Genomic DNA, 19,071 nt, shown 5'->3' with positions numbered 1-19,071 from the left:
TGGGAACAAAATTAACTATAGGTAGATAGGTGTTTCCGGTTTTATTAATGGCGGGCATGCGTAGGTATTATTTTTCCATTGTACAATATTGTCACGTGCGCGTATTGTAATAATATTTGATATCTATAATATTATTATATTAATAATAATAGTAATAACAACATTAAAGTATATTAATTACATTTGGAGAAGCGAAATGGACACGGTCGTCATCATCGTCGTCGATTTGACGGACGCGCGTGTCTTGGTGGTCCGAGAGCTCCTGTAACAAACCCGAGGGCGGCGCGCATCGTTTTATAATATCGCCGCCGCCGCGCCGCCAGCGCCGAACACCGGTACGGCGGCACACGACGACGACGAGTCTCTCGCGCGCGCGTCTCTCTCTCGCACGGCGTCGGCACGCGAAAATTATAACATTACGAAAAGACATCGCACGGTCGTCGTCGTCAGTCCGCCGCGTCCAGCCACGCGCCCAGCACGTCCGCCGCCGGGAGCTCGCACGCCGGTCGTTGTTTTGCGCGGGCGATTCGTCCGATTTTCGGTCAGTCACATTTTCTTCGCGATTTGTTTTTCTTCTGTTTTCCCTTCCCCGCCGAGTACGTTTTGTTTTTTCGGTCATCCATTTCGACTCGCAGTATAATAATTGCACACATGCAGCTCTAAAAACGGATCATATTTTTCTTGTTATAATTGTTAGTTCGCACGCTTACGTATATTACTACGCTATATTATTACAGAAATAATATATTTCTATTCGTCGTTTGATTACGCCGTGCCCGATCGACGAATCGAGTGAGTGCTCCGCGTCGGCATCGACAGAGACCCGTCCAAGGAGTCCTAGTCCTAAAGTGGAACCGGCTACGAAATATTATATCATCGCATTATCCACTGCCAGGTAATTATATTGTTGTGATTATTATCCCCGTTTCCCGTAGTAATATCACAATTTAATATAATATACCTCGCCTCGTCACTGTCGTCGTCGCGACATAAGATCCGCACCGTATTAGTAATTAAGTATTATTATTATTACAATTATTAATTATTATTGTTATACGTACACTACGACCCGTCCTCACGATCCCCTGGCCCGTCCCCCGAATCGTAGTTACGGCCCGGACACGGTTTGAATTGCAACAGTAGTTTGGCTCATTCCGATTTTCCAAGTACCCCCCCTCCCCCCACCTCAAGAAAACTCACCACTCACAAGAGAAACGCTCAGACCCCATTTGTATTTTGTATGTTTGTTGTTTTTTCTTAAACACACGCGAACATACCTAACCCTCGCCGAGCGTAAAACTAATTTAAAAGTTTTTTTTCTTCATTCCTAAAAACGAACGTTTTGCTTTTTTTTGCCTGCTAAATTACAAATTGGTTTGGTACATGCCAGCGTTATATAGTCTGTATAACGTTATAAATTGTAAGTATAGAAATTATAGACAAAAAAAAATTTCAAATTTTTTTACGTGCACTTAAATTAGGTAGGTACTGCACACAAAAATAATTACTACCCAAGTACTTACGTATACATATATACGAATTTTACCCATTATATTATTATGTATATGATTTTAGAATCTGAGATTTTAATACCTATCTAAGCATTATAATATTATTATTATGGCCATGACAGTTCTCGGTAGGTAATCATTAAAATACAATATTACGTGTTTATATATTATTATTGTTCTAATAAATATACTAGTGTAAAAACTCACAATTTTTTGCTTTCAACTCATTACATAATTATGTATTGTTTTATAGTTTAACAACTTACTATACGAATTATGAACGAAAATATTAAAATTAAAATTGTCATTTAAACACAAAATTAACGTTTGAAAAATAATTACAACCTAAACAAATAGCACCGACAGGAAACAGTGACTGGTTGATGTGGTTCCATTCGCGGTCTGGTATAGGTAGTAGGTACCTATTATAGTAGACCTATCATATACTTAATTCACCTAAGTGCAAGCTTGTGTTATATTATTATTAATATTTAATAGTATGCATTGAATAAAATAGTGAAAAAATATATACAAAAAATGATTAGGACGATCTATCTTACTTCACTGTGTATCTTGTGTTCATAATAAAATAATATTATGTAAGTACTCCGTATACTTTTTGAATTATCATAAAAAAAACATTTACATAAACGTTCCAAAATGTATTGAATATTTATCAATGTGTTAAGTCTTTATTATATATATACGTATAGGTACCTTATAATATTTTACAATGAATATTTAAAAAACAATGAACATTTTCAATTGTTGAAAAACGCATTATTTTACTCAGAAGTATCGTCTATTATTATATACCAATTCCCATTTTAGCATACAGTTAATGACGCTTACATTTTTACTCGTCTAAACATTTTTTTCCAACTCAACATTTTGATAATTTGTAAAGTATATTTTTTGAATTACACCATTCACGACCAATTTCCTATACATATAGTAGAGCACTATAAAATATATTTTACAACTTATAACAAGCCATTTTATAAGTTCAAGCTCCAAAGAATGTTTTCCGAATAAGAAATACACTCACTAATGTTATAAATCTATATAGCTGCGTTAGTATATTATAAATGGCTTCTACTCAAAATCTAAGTGCGTGAATAAATAATAAATATACATGTATTCTGATAGGATATGGTATTCATATATAATAGTATAATAAACTATCTATATGTATATATTTATAAAGAGAGAGGGTATTTTTAAAGCATATTGATGTATAATTTTTGAAATAAAAAGATAAACTCTTCTTTTATTAATTTATTTTTTTATATAACCTGGAGTTTATGATATTTTTATATAAATAAATATTAACCATACGTCTTTTAAAGATATTATTAAAAAATAATAAAATATTTTATATTAGGTATATCAATGATGTATCCTTCACTATGGTATAAGATGTAACTGATAATTTGTATTAAGAAATCATAAAATTAAACACTTTACCTATAATATATGATTTAATATTTATTATTTAAGTAGATTTACACTTTTAGTACAATTCCTAAATAATTAAACGATAGTACCAACGAAATTTTATGAGAAAAACTCATAATATTGGTATATTATACAACAATGTTAAAATAAAAAGTACCAATGTGTGGGTAGATTCATTTTCTACGGGAGCGTTTGATCGGTGAATCTTGAATAGTTTTCTTATATTAATTCATACCGTAGATATTCTTTTATTAATTTTATTATAATTACAATGTAAACAATTGTAATATTTAATATTTTTTTTTTATATAAAATATTATTTTGGTTTAATTTTCTGTAAAAAAATTTCTAGGTAGGTATTTGGCAGGGTTTTTTTAATTAATTATTATTGGCAAGAATCATTTTTAAATAAAGTACCTTTTTTTAGACAATACTCGAGAATAGTATTAAAAAAAAATTCATAAACAACAGTGCTTGGGTTTAAGGCGATTTTAATAAACATCCAAACGTGTCTGTTTGTTATCTGAATTTAAAAGTAAAGTGAAAGCAGCTAATATAGGCTACTGTTTAAAAATACATGCGTTTGGCAGTTCGTTTGAATAATATACACATTACACATGACTACACTTCGGGCATACAAAAGTTATTTTACTATTCAATTACTACTTTGATTTCAATGAACCTGATAATTGGAAATTAGAAGGTTTATTGTATATTTTATTAAATTGTTATAGTGTTACACTAATCAAAGAACATCCATTTTTACCAACATGATATTGTCGTATGAGGATACGTGTAAGAACATTCCAAAAATTATAGAAAATTAAATACCCATATTTGTATTATATATACATAAGTAACGATAGTCGATAAACATATGTTATTCATATTTTAAATGCGATCCTATCACTTACTAATACAAAGTTATTTAAGCTGTAGCCTTGTTACAATCGGTTTATTTATTTATTTTTATGTTTAGATTCAATGAAAACAACAAGAATATTAATTATAATTGTACTTTGATAAAAAAAAATCTAGTAAACAGTTACATTTTTTAGTAACCCAAATGTTATTTTTGAAATTAATCATTACGCATTAATTAAACATGTGTTAAACAAGATAACTCATCTCTGTTGCATTCATTTGATATTAAAAACATGGCTTGTTATAACTTTAAATCTAATAGCACTGAGCGCCGTATGTTTATTGATAATGTTATGCAATTTTGAAGCAGTAAAATGGTTAACGATAAAAAAAATGTTTTTTTTTCATATATATTTTGATTGAAACTTCATTCATAATAATTTAAAAAATAATATTTTTTTTACATTTTTATAATTTAAATGTTGGAATTGCAAATATACTTGATATTTAACTATACCTAATATATTTATGTAACTATTTTCGAAAATAAATTTCCATTTCAATTGTATTGCTTATCAATGTGCATGAAAAAAATCATCTAGTTTTAAAAATAAAATAAATATTATGCACATAAATCGGAACATAATCGTATCATAATTTCACAAATTTAAATTTTAGATTAACAAAACACATTGTCGTAAAACGAGAATAATTTGAATAATGTCCAAACTGCAATGTGTAAAATCTGTAATTAATCGATTGCAAATTTATATTTAACATTTCTCATCATTATGTTTTTAATGAAATTAAAAAAAAAAAAAAAAATTCTGCAGTCAGGAATAACTTTTACATATTGTTATATTACAGAATACGGAATTCATATACGATAAACAATACAATAAACATTATATTTTTGATTTTGATATAAGTATAGGTACATTTATTATATTATAGGTATCTATATAACATATATTCATTATCAAGTCAAACTTGAGTAACTCAAAGTTTAAGAAATCAGCGAAGAAATAAAAATCAAAGTATACCACATAAGTAAAATATAATAATATATAACACTAAAATTATATTATAATTAAATAATAACCATTATTAATAATTAATAATTATTATATCACACAGGGCCGGGCTTAGCGCGGTGGAGGTGTACTTCCCATTTACATATGACACCCAGTGAGATCTTCAGTAAATTCAAATATCTAATATTATGTATAATATCAATAATTTCACTTTGTGTAGTCAAGTAATTTGATTGGATATTATGAGAACGATAAAATTATTAGTTTTAATGGAACGAACAAAATTGTTATCTAGAGTAAACATTAAATCGAGGTGATGGTAAATTCAATGAGTGTGTTAAAAATATAGGCAGCAAGTAATTTCTTAATTATCAGTCAGCAAATTGCTCAAATAATTACACACCCCTCCGCGGCTCACACGATTAAATAATGTATAGTGCTGACCCTGAATTATTACGTATAATGCATTTAATTATGATTACCTATTTAAATATTTTATAAAAGTAGTTATTTTTAGTTGTTGAGCACAACATGACATGTAGTCGGGAAATCCTTCAATTGTATTGAGCGTTGAAAAGAATATCAGTTTGAATAAAATTGGAATTTCGATTTATTCATGAAACATTCATATTAATCACGATTTGTTTAAATTGTTTAAATAGGAAATTCTAGTGACCTGAAAAAAGGACTAATTAATATTATAATATTTATTCCGTGCTATTATCCCTTTTTGAAATAATATCTATTATTAAATAATAATATAAATATATTTTTCCTGAGTGCTTTGATCATTGATTATGTTTGTGCAAGTTAAATATACAACTAGTATACAATATATAATACAAAGAGGTTAATATAAAGAGGTTTCAAATCTCGGTTTCATGTATACCTATCTAGTTTCGTCAGTTAACTTTATATAGTATTTAATTTAATATCAAAATTGGGACAGTAAAATAATAAATAATAAAAGCAACAATACAATAACGCAAATTCAAAGTGGACAACTCCAATGCTCGCAATGAGCCCCGGATGAAATCATTAATTTATTGACGATATTATTATATTGCAGTGTAGACTTTATAATATATATATATTATATTGAATGTCTGAATAGTTTCGAAATGCGCGTTCTATGAGGATATAATATAATAATATATACAGCAGCAAATCATTGTAAATATCGAATTATATATGTATTGTGCATATGGCAATATAGCTGAGGGGAGATAGGTCAAATTCTTGAAATTCAGTTATGTCGATCGAATGCAAAACGAATTATATAATTTGCTTGGACATTGCGAATCGTTTGTATAAATTTAAATTTGATGCCCATTATAATATGGACATGTATAAAATAATATACTGGATATAATATATTGTGTAGAACGTAGGTACAGGCGTACAGCCTAAATCAATATAATTGTATACTTGATTATATCTATTACCTTTAACCTTTAAGTCCAGTACTTATACACATGTATGAATATTGTATATTATGTGTTTTTATACAACCTAGTTTATAACAAAAATGTTTAGTAGTATACTTGTATGATGTGTGAAATTCCATGAGGTTTTGCATACCCCAACATCGTGGTTCTTATAATCGTATATGATTCAAAATTGTTGACGCGGTGCGTAAGTATAGTTTAAATAGTTTCACACGCTGCCTACCAGCCACCTTAAATATAGAAGTTCAATAATAAGATAGCACAGAAATCATTCAAACATTAAATATTATTTTATTCATAAACTGTGAAAATACTAATATATTATTCTATTTTATTTAGCATCGAGAGATCTCAAATTAATTCATATATACCCTCCACCCTCGCTATATTATGATTGGTGTGTTCGCATATCATGATAGAAACTTTATAAATCGTCCATATACCACAAGTGGATCTATCGTGTCACTATATAAAATATGCAATGATGCATAATGAAACCACTCACTTTAATATATAATATTATATGCACAATATTTGTTTGTTTGGATATAATTTAAAATACTAATAAAAGGTATTCAATATTCATTCATGAATCTAGATATTATACAAAATATATCATTATATACTCAAATACATCATCATTACCAATTAATATTTTTATTTTTAATTAATATTATATCAAATGAACAAATTCCATCTTATGTTATCGATGATTTTTGTATATTAAATTTATTAATGCGGTTAATTAAGATCAAACAGTTTAGGAAAAAAAGTAATAAGGTAAATAAAATAAAATAAATTAATGAGGTTGACTGAAATTCTTATTTTATTATAGACAAAAAATTGGTTTATATGAATATAAGTATAGCCCCGTAACTCAATAAACAATATTTCTTTAAAAAAACTTATACATAACATAAATCATTAAAGGTCCTTCCTATTATTTAATTATTATAATATTCCATGAATTTGTGTATAAAATATAATTGTGAACAGTGAAAGCTCGTCAATATTATAGAAGATAAAAGGTGTGCTAATATAGTTACCTTCAGAGGTCATTCATGCAAGTGTTAAATTTGTAGATATACGAGTTTCATTTTAATCACTTTTTAAATAATTCATTTAAAATTTAAAAATATATAACAGTAGTCGTATAATTAAATAATGATGGTATATTAAAATGACCTCCAATATTAACTTATTAGCGTCCTGTGTAATAAATATGTAATATTTGATATTTTTAATATGCATGAATATATTATAATGCTCTAGCTGTGGTCTGCGAGCATATTATTTTACTTTAGCACTAATATTGTGTGGTAAATTGGGTCAAATTCACATAGACAGTGCTTGTGTTCATTGTTATAAGAGCGTCTGCTATCGAGAGGCGTTTTGTCCCCAATCCCTGTTTTATATTATTTTTCATGCATTTCCGCGGAAAAATTAAAAAAAAATCATCCTCTGTATATAAACGGAGTTGTTCATAGACCGAAAGGTTCACATATTATATGGAGAGGTTTCCATTTATTTATTTATTTTAATGAAGCTTCCACTTCAATAGGAGATAAAACTTCAATTTTTTTTGCAGATGGAGCTTTAGAATTGTTTAACGGAGCTAAGGCACGTAAACGTCCTCCGCTGATCTTTGCCTAAAATCACAATTTATTGATCACAGCGAGTTTCACTAAATCAAGATTTGATTTCGTTCAAAGTGGAATTCTGGAGTTGACACTTGTCGTTGTTTTTATATATAATAATAATACACGCGCTTTAGTAATTTTTATATGTATTATAATACTCAAATCTGTTCTCTGCTGCGGGTTTAAATTGTAATAACTAATTCTATTTGATTCGGTTAATCGCCAAAATCTAATATGTGCATATTATATTTTGTTTACCATGTTAAAAATACTTCTATAAGTTTGCATTTTACACCTAACCTAACCTATAGTATAGAGATAAGGTAGAAAAAAAATGTAACAATAAATTATTAGTTGAATAAATAATATATATTTCAAATGGAAAAATGCAAGTGTAAACAAATAAATAAATTAATAATAATAATAATAATAATAATAATACCAATAATAATAATAATAATAATAATAATAATAAATAAACAAACAAACCGGTTTCCTTCGTCTCCAAAATCAAGTTAGATTCTTATATATATAGATTAATTAGGTATTGCATAAGATGTCTTAAATCATTACCTATAGGCTATAAATTATATTAAAAATAAATTATAACACGCGTCTTATCTATGTATATTTAAAATGTATTCTGTATGCCTGTATAATGTCTATACTCCGGTCCAAATAAGAGCGCACCGGTTCTGCGCACTTTTTTCCCCTTCCACCAGTCACCATATTATATGCCTTTATGTGGGAGATGCGCGCCGCTGGACAAAAACAGATTGCCGCCCGGTGCTCTCTTATTTGGATCGGAGCCCACACAGAATTCGGGAAATTATAATATTTTGTGAATATTAAAGTGCTTGAGTAATGAATGTTCGACTAATGGTATTTTATAAATATTTTCTTCTCATGATAACAAAATATTGTACTATAATATGATTCCATAAAAATACGTTGACTTAATATTTTTATAATTCGTAAAATTCAATGGTGTGTGTTCGGTTATAGGTAGACAATATTACGTCTGGTGTGTCGCAAGGCAGTGGCAAACCCAGGGGGGCGGTTCCCGGGTCCAGACCCCCCCCCCCCCATGGCTTATGTCATAGTTTTATTTTTATTTTTAAAAGTTTCCATAAAATGTTCATCGAAATTTATTGATTAGTTTGATTATTACTTATTATTTATTAGATTAGATTTGGACATTAGGTATTTTGTTGATAACACGTCGAATCCGATAATAATTAATTGACATACATTGTAAATATAAATTTAAAAAAGGTGGGCAAGTGGATGTCGCTATGCTGTACAGTAGGTTACAAGTGGGCCACTGTATAATGTAAAGTATTAAATATGAATTCAATGATATAATATCACTGTATAAGAAAAACGATTCTGAGCGGAGACGGTTTGTCAGTCTAGGTATTAGACATAATATTATATTATAGTCTATAGTATTTAAAAAAAATTGACCTATATAGGTACCTATAATAAATTCCAAATTAATCATATCATAATATCTATAAGGTAACGCGTTATACATCAACAACAAACCATGGTACTATCATAGATATATAATAGTATACTTTAGAAGTTTCAAGTACCCACAAATAATATTATACAATCACAACAAAATATCTAAAATAGTTATTCCAGGTTTTTTAATATGTAATTTCGTCTTTATTGATATTTATAGAAAAAAAAACTAAAAGACTTGAAAACTTACAATATCCGTAAACAGCTCAAAAAGAGTCAAATTATTTTCAAAATTTTATCGTATATAGAAAATGCTAATATAAACATTCAGTGAAATTTTCAAGTTTCTACAGTCATTCGTTTTTTAATTACAACAAAATAAGAAATCGAGTAAATATCAAATGTTGTAAAAATATGAATTTCAAACGCTCATAAAAATTTAATTTGAGTTTCTTATAGATATATTTTTTTTTTTGATAAAGGTTAATTATCCTATAAGGAATCTTGTATTACATTTTAAAATCTTAGTTCTAAAAAGAAAATTTTTACGAATTATCAACTCAAAATAATTAGCTAATTTTCGTGATTTTTCCATATTTTGTCAATTTTTGAATTTTAAATGCTAATAAAAAAAAACTGTGACTAAGGATTTTTAATATTTTTCAAATGTTATTGTAACAATATAATAGGAGCCTTGTTTTACATTTTCAAGTATTTTTACTCAACAAATAAAGTTTTGTTGATATCCATAGAAAAAAAAAACTAATTAAATTGGAAACTGAAAATGTCCGTAAACAGCTCAAAACAAATCAAAATATTTGAAAATTTTATCTTGTATAGAAAATGGAAATGTTAACAACCACTGAAAATTTCATGTATCTATATTCATTCAATTTAAAGTTACACCAAAAACCAAAATCAATTTTCTCGAAAACAGATTTTGCGTAAAAATTCCCGTTTTTCCTTAATTTTTCTTTTGTTTTTCACGGCACTTTTGAGAAATATTGGAAAAATGTTACTTTTTACCCCCCAAAGTACCAACTAGATTCACTTTCCTATCAGAAAAGGTACTGTTGAAGAAAATCCAAGCACTTTTACTGTCCTAAAAGGTGATGACAGACACAAAAATAAAAAATAAAAATAAAAAAACACACATCATTGTAAAATCAATACCATTCATCGTTCCACTCAGAATCTAAAAATTGCCCGTTAAAAATAAAGAAACACGTTTTTTTTCGTTTCAACGAAATTCTATGTCATCGATCCATAATCGTTAAAAAAAACCCGCGTACAATGACATAAGACACATCCAGTATATTAGGTAACATATAGTAATTATATGTTACTGATAATATTGTGTGTTGACGTACAAAATTAGAATGATAATTGATAGTTAATTTTGAATTTTGAATTTACTATTTTGTTTGTCAAGTCAATATTCATATCTTCAGAAATCTTTAAATCATTTCCTAAACATATTGGTCAAAAGTATGACTGACAATTGATATTTTTAACATATACATATACAATATGAAATATAGGTAAATTAAATATCTCACGACCTCAAAATTCCGTTGGCGATGGAGATGAACGTAAATATGAATAAAGTCGTTGACAGCCAGCTGTCGGTTTGTTACTAATTGCAAAAAGTTTATTACCCACTTAAGTTTTATGACGTTGTTTTTTTCGAGATGTTTTTTATTTTATTTATAATTGAATTCGTAACTATAATTTATAACGATGATACTATAATATCATAATATCATATCACATGATACATTCTGTGCCGGTCACTAATAATTTTAAATTATCAAATTAAACTTTTTTTCTTTAAACATACCTGAGCAACAAATAATAATAATAAAACTGAAGAGAAGAAGAACTGGGCCAGACCTGCATACCGTGGTCCAGTTTTGGCCAGGCCGCGTAGATCAGCGTCAAATTTTTGATATCTGTAGTCTACTGCAGACAATGCAGAGTTAGTACCTACAAAAGACTAGCCATGGCTAATAATATTGTAATTTATTATAAGGCTATAGTATATAGATAGATAATAGATATTATGATGCACATAGGTAGTGATCGAAGTAAGTGGATCAAAATAAGTAGGAGGATGGCACTGATCCAGTTAGTTACTGTATTTCGCGTTTTCATAAGCTCCAGTAAAGTCCTGCCTTTTACATTGTTTTGCGCTGTCGGCGATTATTGATTAGTGATCATTAATGTGGTCAAAATTAATAAATTCCCAGTACTTTTCAAAAGCGTCGGAAAAAACTAACAGTCAAGGATTAACTGAGGTTTTACGCAATACTATAGTTGTCGAAAATATTAATTTTGTTTTATGGTGTAACTTTAAAAAAATAACCGTAGATACATGAAAATTTCACCGAATGTTTATATTGTCATTTTCTATATACTAAAATGTTTTTAAAATATAATGACTTTTTTTCAAATATTGATTGACTTAAGAAAATTTCGATTTTTATTAGTTTTTTTTTTTATTATTGTCAATTAAAAAATGTTCAATCGGTCAAGACCTTCAAAATATAATGCAAGGTTTCTCATAAGTAGAGCGCGGATTCCTATGCAATTGCATATTTTTTTCCTTTTAATATTTTTGAATTTTTGTCAGTTATCTCCACGAATCATCATAATTTGAATCTAATGGTGAAATTTTTTTTTGCATATTTCTGCATATTTAAAGGTTATTGCATATTTTTGCATATTTTGGGAAAATTCAAAATTTATTGTATATTGAAGCGAAAATTTAAAAAAATGTATAAAATAATATTTTGTCAAGTAGAAAAATTAAAACTAAATTTTAAAGTTACTAAATAACAATTTATATATTATATTATATTATTTATTTATAACATTATAAGATAAATAAATAATCGATTACGACGTAAACTTAATCGCTTTTGCTGTGTCGGTCGGTTATCGACATACCACTGAGCACTCGGTTACATCGTTTGTCGTTGTCTGTAAATAGTGAATATGCCGAAACTTGAAATGCATATGATTGGTATTAATTTTAATTATAAATTAAGTTGTTCAGAAAATTTCCTAAATTTTTTTTTTTTTAGGCGTTAAAGCTATTAATATTATAAGTTTTGTTGTACATTTTAAATAAATAAAAAATTATTGCATATTTTTTACATATTTTTATGATTTTGACTGCATATTTTTACATATTTTCATCATTTTGACTGCATATTTTTTGCATATTTTCATGATTTTTACTGCATATTATATGGCATATATCGATACTTTTAAGTGCATAAAAATCCGCGCTCTACTCATAAGTATTGTTATTAGTGAAAATTAAAAAAGTTGAACGTCATTCAAAAATAATTTGTTATGAGCTTCTGAAGTTAGAATTTTGACAAGATTCATCAATATCATGAAAATTTGAAAATTATTTCATAAAAAAAATTATGTTGCTTAAGTTTTTAAAATGTAATAAAAAATTCCCCATAGATTTTCCTACACTTGGCAAATTAAAAAAAGTTTACCGGAAAGTTAAATACATTTTTAATTAGTGTTTAAGCTTTAAAGTTAAACATTCGTTTCACCCGTAAATTAACGAATTCTCACGGAACGATTTTCTTACTTTATTGTAATTCAAAAATATTAACCGTAGATACTTGAAATGTTCATAAAATAAACATTTTATATGTATATCTTTAATCGTGATAGGTACGTACTATATTTTAAGTAAAAAGTCTTCAACCGGTGGGTCACGATATATAATTAATATTTTTAAAAAAAATTGTAATTTGATTTCATCAGTTAGGTATATGAAGCAAATACAATTAAGATAATAATTATAATAACAGTTTAGGTATGGGTACGATGTACTTACTACGTCAATTAAATTTGGTCCATTTTTATGCATGTAATAAAATAGTATTTATCAATCGGCATTTTTTCTTGCTCGAAACATATTACAATATAGGTACTGAGTCGAAAAATATAAATAACAACTAAAATGGGTCGTGAGCTCAACAAGGTTGAAGACTCCTACAGTTGAGTTTCTTAAACTTTAATCATTTAAGCCAACAATATAAAATATTTATGTGCGCAACTGTGTTGTGTATTTTGCAGATAAAAAGGTAAAAAGTGCTCAATCTGTGCACCGATCTAAAAAGTGCACCGATCTCAATTACCCCTCCTCGTCCACCACTTGACCACTATCCACATAGATATGGACCTCTATTATAATACATTATTGTGAGACGCTGAACGCAGAATAAGTACCACCTACCTATTTATTTTACCTAATGTGTTAGTAAACGTTTCGTTTTTAGTGGGTACCGTCAACAATAACAGCCGGTACCTAATCTAACACACTTACATACCTATTGTTATAATATAAAGTATACGCACACGCTTTGGGTAAGATACAGGACGATAACACATTATTATAATATTATTAAAATGTAATATATTATTATTATTATCGTCGTCATCATCACGACGACGATCCCGTGACAGAGGTGGCGGCGGCGGCGGCTGCAAAGCTACCTCTAAATATATATTTTTCGACAGGAACACGTCCCGCGTGGCCGTCAGCCAACACGCGCAAAAATAATGAGCGACAGTCGAACATCGGCAGCCTAACGGACGAAAAATCGTAGACGACGGCATCGCGCCCCGCGGACGGTCAGTATATACCTATGCGGAAAAATAAAATTAACGAAATAAATTACGACGCCGCCAAATCGTCGTCGATTGTCCGGTCGTGCGGAAAACACGAAATCCGTAATCACGAAAAATATCCACTTTTACCGAGCACTGTGCTGGATCTCGGGGACCCGCGCGGTTTGGCACTCGTCTCACATTAGCTCTCTCGGGCGTAAAAAAAAATACGTGTAGGTACGCCAGCTGTATATTATTATTATATCCATCGATAGCCTAAATATAATATCGTTGAATACTTTCGTCGATCAATATTCGCGGTCGGGATCCGATCAATCCAAAAAATACCTAAATATAGCTAGCACAACAATATTTTTTTGGTACACATCATTGTAATAACATAAAAATTATATTCAATTTTACAAACCTCGCGGACAACGTTCGTTGGAGCGCCCATCAAATAATGCAGCGAGGGTTATATATTTTGTTGGAAAATATTGTTGGCCTACTAGAAATAAAATGTGATAGTTTAATTCCGTGTTCTACTGATGATACTATAATATTAATTAAGGATTGTTATAAGACCAAACTAGTTTCTAAAACGATGCAAATTTTGTCTGATTTTAATAAATGGTTTAGTTCAAATTCTTTTGAAATGAATAATGATAAAATATGTTGTATTTTTTTCATGATTTCAAAGATGAAAAACTTTAAAATTATCGATGATTTAAAAATACATGATTTAAAATGTCCTAAAGTGAAATATCCAAACAGTGAGAATGTCGATTGTAATTGTATTCATATAAAATCTGTCAATTTTCAGCTATGGAATTTCAGCTTGGGGAGGAGCTTATAATACACATTTAAAAAAACTACTATCAACGATAAATTCCCTACTTAGAATAGCCTTTAAACTGCCATATAGTACAAATACGGATATTGTACATAAAATCTATAATTTAATAACATTTAAATAATCATAACAATTTTAGTTTTAAGCATAATTATTATGGTACACGCCAAATTATACTTTTAGATTATTAAAATGTAACAGTGAATTCTGTTAGAAAAATCCCTATTACAACAGTTTATGTTATGTAATATTTGTTGTATTAATATAAACAGTTTTGCTAATTTTAACTTGTATAAAAATATGTTACTTATAAAGTAAGAATGTCACAGCTAGAATAGTAATTAACAAAATTAGTTTTACCAACATTTTTATTCAATAGGTACTATAATATTATTTATAAATTTTGTTTATTGTTTTTTAAACTTTTCTTGTGTGTCACATCATAACCTATCACTTATTTTGAATTTGAATTTAAGTATCATGTAGATAAGTATATTATATATAATGAAGAAGCATTAAGAACTCTTGTCTCCCCACAAGCTCAGGGGATCTCAATTTTTTTTTTACATTAATTTGTTATATTATTTGAATTGTATATTATAATTGAAATAACAATAAATCTATCTATCTATCTACTTACAGCCTTATATGGTATGATTTATTTATAATCTTAACAATGAATTGAATATAAATAAAAACAATATCAGAAAAAAAAATGAATTATAATTTACTCAATAAAATTAGCCCCATGACCCAAAAGTCCTAAGCAAGGCTTTGTCCATATATAGATTATATAGTTATATAACTCAAAAATGAATCACTTGAATTTTGATTTAGAAACATCAAAATTCTCAACAAAATATGTGCTTTGTTTTTAAAAATTAAGAAGGAGGGTCCTCATTTGAAAGACTGAAGTTTGTATCGTCATGAACATGCTTAAATGGTACAAACAATCTAATAATTCGAAAATATAGCCTTCAAGTGTATTTAAAAATTTCACAAATCAGAATTTGATTATAATATGCATAATTTAAACATAAAAATTAGAGTGAGCATGCTTAAAAAATCATCATGTATACCTACATACAAACACACATCTAATATGGTAATTTATAATTGTATATTCAAGTTCACACTATACTATTGTATTAGGTATTAGATAAGATCATATAGTGTCACCCAAATACACAATTATCAAGTTATTATCGGTAGATTACATCTTATACTGGTACCCTAAATTAGATGGAAACTTGTACAAAAAAAAATATATAAATATTATAATAATATGTAATAGGTATGCAGTGCCGGATATATCCTAGTTATGTGGGGGGACCACTTCGGACCACCAAAGTCACCTTCATTACTTTACAAGTGTTACTTTTCTAATTCTAAATGTAATGGACTCTGTCTTCAAAAACAGTACCCCACGTTTAGCTATAACAGAGAGGGTCCGGGGGTAGTACCTACTACATTAATTAAATAAATAAATTGAAAGAAAATTATTTTTATGATTAAGTATTTATAAACTTATATTATATTCAAGGGTTAAATTGGGAAAAATTTCCAGAGGGGACTAATGTCTCCATATAGTTTTAAGCGTTCCAAATATAATTTTATGTATAATGTCTAATGTATAAAATCCTAATTTGTTAAAGGGGACGCTTTTTAACCACCGTCAGAGTTAGGGATACCGAGTCCTCCTGCGTCCCCCCTCACTATAACCCCTGATTATATTATAACAAATTATTTTTGCCTAAAATTCCTATATATTTTACCATTTCTGGCTTTAAGCATTTCATTATTTTATATACTATTTCTGATTGTAGCATCCTTGGGTTGTTTTTTCTGCATAAATGTTTTGAATCATATACGTACAATTCTATGGTTTCATTGAATAATTGTTTTCTGTTTTCTACCAAGTTTCTAAGCATATATTTTTCTGCTGGTAATTAAAATTCTAATCGAAGTACAAAACAAAACAAAGTTTCAAAACGAAATTTTAAAAAGAAATAAGGATTGATAACGTATGTAACGTCACACTAATTGAGTAGGTATATCACAATAATCATAAAGTACGGTAATATTGTTCATAGAAATCTAGAACATTTGAAACCCGCGACATATGACACCCAATTATAGGACAATTGACACCGAATATAAATGCATATATAATACAGTATAATAATTAATAAACAAGTTTATTCCTAAAAATTCTAATAAATTCAGTACCTAATTAATACAAACATACAAATAAATAATAATAATTTTACATAAAAATAAACTTAATATTTAAATTTAATGTTTGATTACATATCGTACTTACCTTTTAGATTCTGAGTGGAACGATGAATGTATTGATTTTACAATGATGTGTGGTTTTTTTTTTCATTTTTAATTTTTAATTGTTGTGCCTGTGTACACGATAAGTAGTCGAAATAATGCTTCGATTTTCAACTTCAGTATCTTGTTCGATTGGAAAGTGAATATTGTTGGTGCATTGGGAAGGTCAAAATTTAAAACTCCCAGTAATTTTCAAAAGCGCCATGAAAAACAAAAGAAAAATTAAGGAAAAACGGAAATTTTTACGCAAAATCTGTTTTCGAGAAAATTGATTTTGGTTTTTGGTGTAACTTTAAAACAAATAACCTAAGATATATAAAATTTTCACTGGTTGCTTAAATTTGAACTTTCTATACACGATAAAATTTTCAAAATATTTTGATTTGTTTTGAACTGTAAAAAATGTATATCATTTGAATCTAACTAATATTAAAATACTGTATAAAGTATAAACACTATAGTCTATATTTAGTTTTGGGTTGGTAAAAATTAAGTAGTCTAGTGTTGTATAAACAAATTAACTTTTTTTTCACTTAATAAAAAGTTTAAAAAAAAAATGTGTATTAACTTTTAACTTAGCCGAGTTAACCTTTAGTTAAATTAACTTTTAACTTTTTGGTATTGGTGCATATTAACTTAACTTAACTGAGTTTAAAAAAACATCATTAACTTTCCCAGCCTTGTTTTTTATAGTGCATTATAGTGCATGTTAACCTATTATATGATATATTAATAAAGAATAGGTTAGTGGATACAAGTGATAACGATAGACCGGATTTTGCATAAAATGCATGTTATTGTATAAATTATATTTTCAACATCATATACAATATACATGCAGTCAATGAGTGTCCATATAACACCTTTATCAATTTGATATCTCCATGAAATATATGATGCTTGTATAGCTTATATAATACATATGTCATGATGCGTTATTTTGTATAATAGGTATTACAAAAAATGTAAATTAACACATTTATATCATTACTTTAAATGTTAACATTTTTTATTTTTAGATAACCATGCCTAAAGAAAATAAAAGTAATCTAGTGGAAATAAAAACAAAAAGAATACATAGTCAGAAAAAAAAAAGAAGAAGAAGAAAAGGAATTTATTAAACAAATAGAAAAACAATTTAAAGAAATTGATGCTTTTCAATTATGTGTAGAATATTTTTGAAATAATTAAATATATTAAATATATTATTCTATATAATTGTTGGTGTAATTTGTGTTTTTCCATAAGTTCTAAATGAATCCAACAATAGGTATAGGTAAAAAGATATGCGTGGGTACCATTTATTCAAAAAATATGAAATTGCTTCTTGACGACCAATATTGTCTCTAAATCCAAATTGTATTATAATCACAATAATCACTTATAGTATTTTTATCTAAGGTGAACTGGTTTAATTGAATTTCACTACATTTTTCAATAACTTTAGCTATGACAAACATTAATAAGTAATTGGTCAATAGTTATACAATTTTCTCGCATCACATATTTTATATACCTATAGGGCTTATAGCTTAATATATTTGTGGGAATACACCTCTTAAAAACTTAAACCAATTAAATGAGTAAGTGGTTTTACAACATAATCTGAAATGTGTAATAATAAAATTGAATAGATGGAATCAAATCCTGATAATGTACCTGGTCTTAGTATATTAATTATTAGCAATTCCTCTTTATGTGTACATTAGGTATATATTTTTATTTATTCTCAGTTATATTTTCAATATTATTTTTGTAATTTTTTGAATTATCAACTCCATTTGTCATTTTGTTACCTATCATTTGAATTTG

At 27.9% G+C, this 19,071-nt stretch overlaps 1 protein-coding gene across 3 annotated transcripts in view; it reads left to right on the top strand.

The window, feature by feature from the left end:
• Positions 1 to 379: 379 nt before the first annotated feature.
• LOC107885108 (polyadenylate-binding protein 1-B-like) overlaps positions 380 to 19,071 on the top strand; it is a 213,776-nt gene continuing 195,084 nt past the window's right edge. For 2 of the 3 annotated variants that reach the window (XM_029485770.1, XM_029485763.1), the window contains exon 1: positions 380 to 895. The gene's annotated coding sequence lies outside the window, so the exon portion shown is untranslated. The remainder of the gene's footprint in view (positions 896 to 19,071) is intronic. The other variant, XM_029485769.1, reaches the window with a different exon arrangement.

Source organism: Acyrthosiphon pisum, chromosome X (assembly GCF_005508785.2).
Source record: "Acyrthosiphon pisum isolate AL4f chromosome X, pea_aphid_22Mar2018_4r6ur, whole genome shotgun sequence".
Classification (NCBI taxonomy): Eukaryota; Metazoa; Arthropoda; class Insecta; order Hemiptera; family Aphididae; genus Acyrthosiphon; species Acyrthosiphon pisum.
Note: the sequence above shows the minus strand (reverse complement) of the source record. Positions and strands in the feature narration are given on the sequence as shown.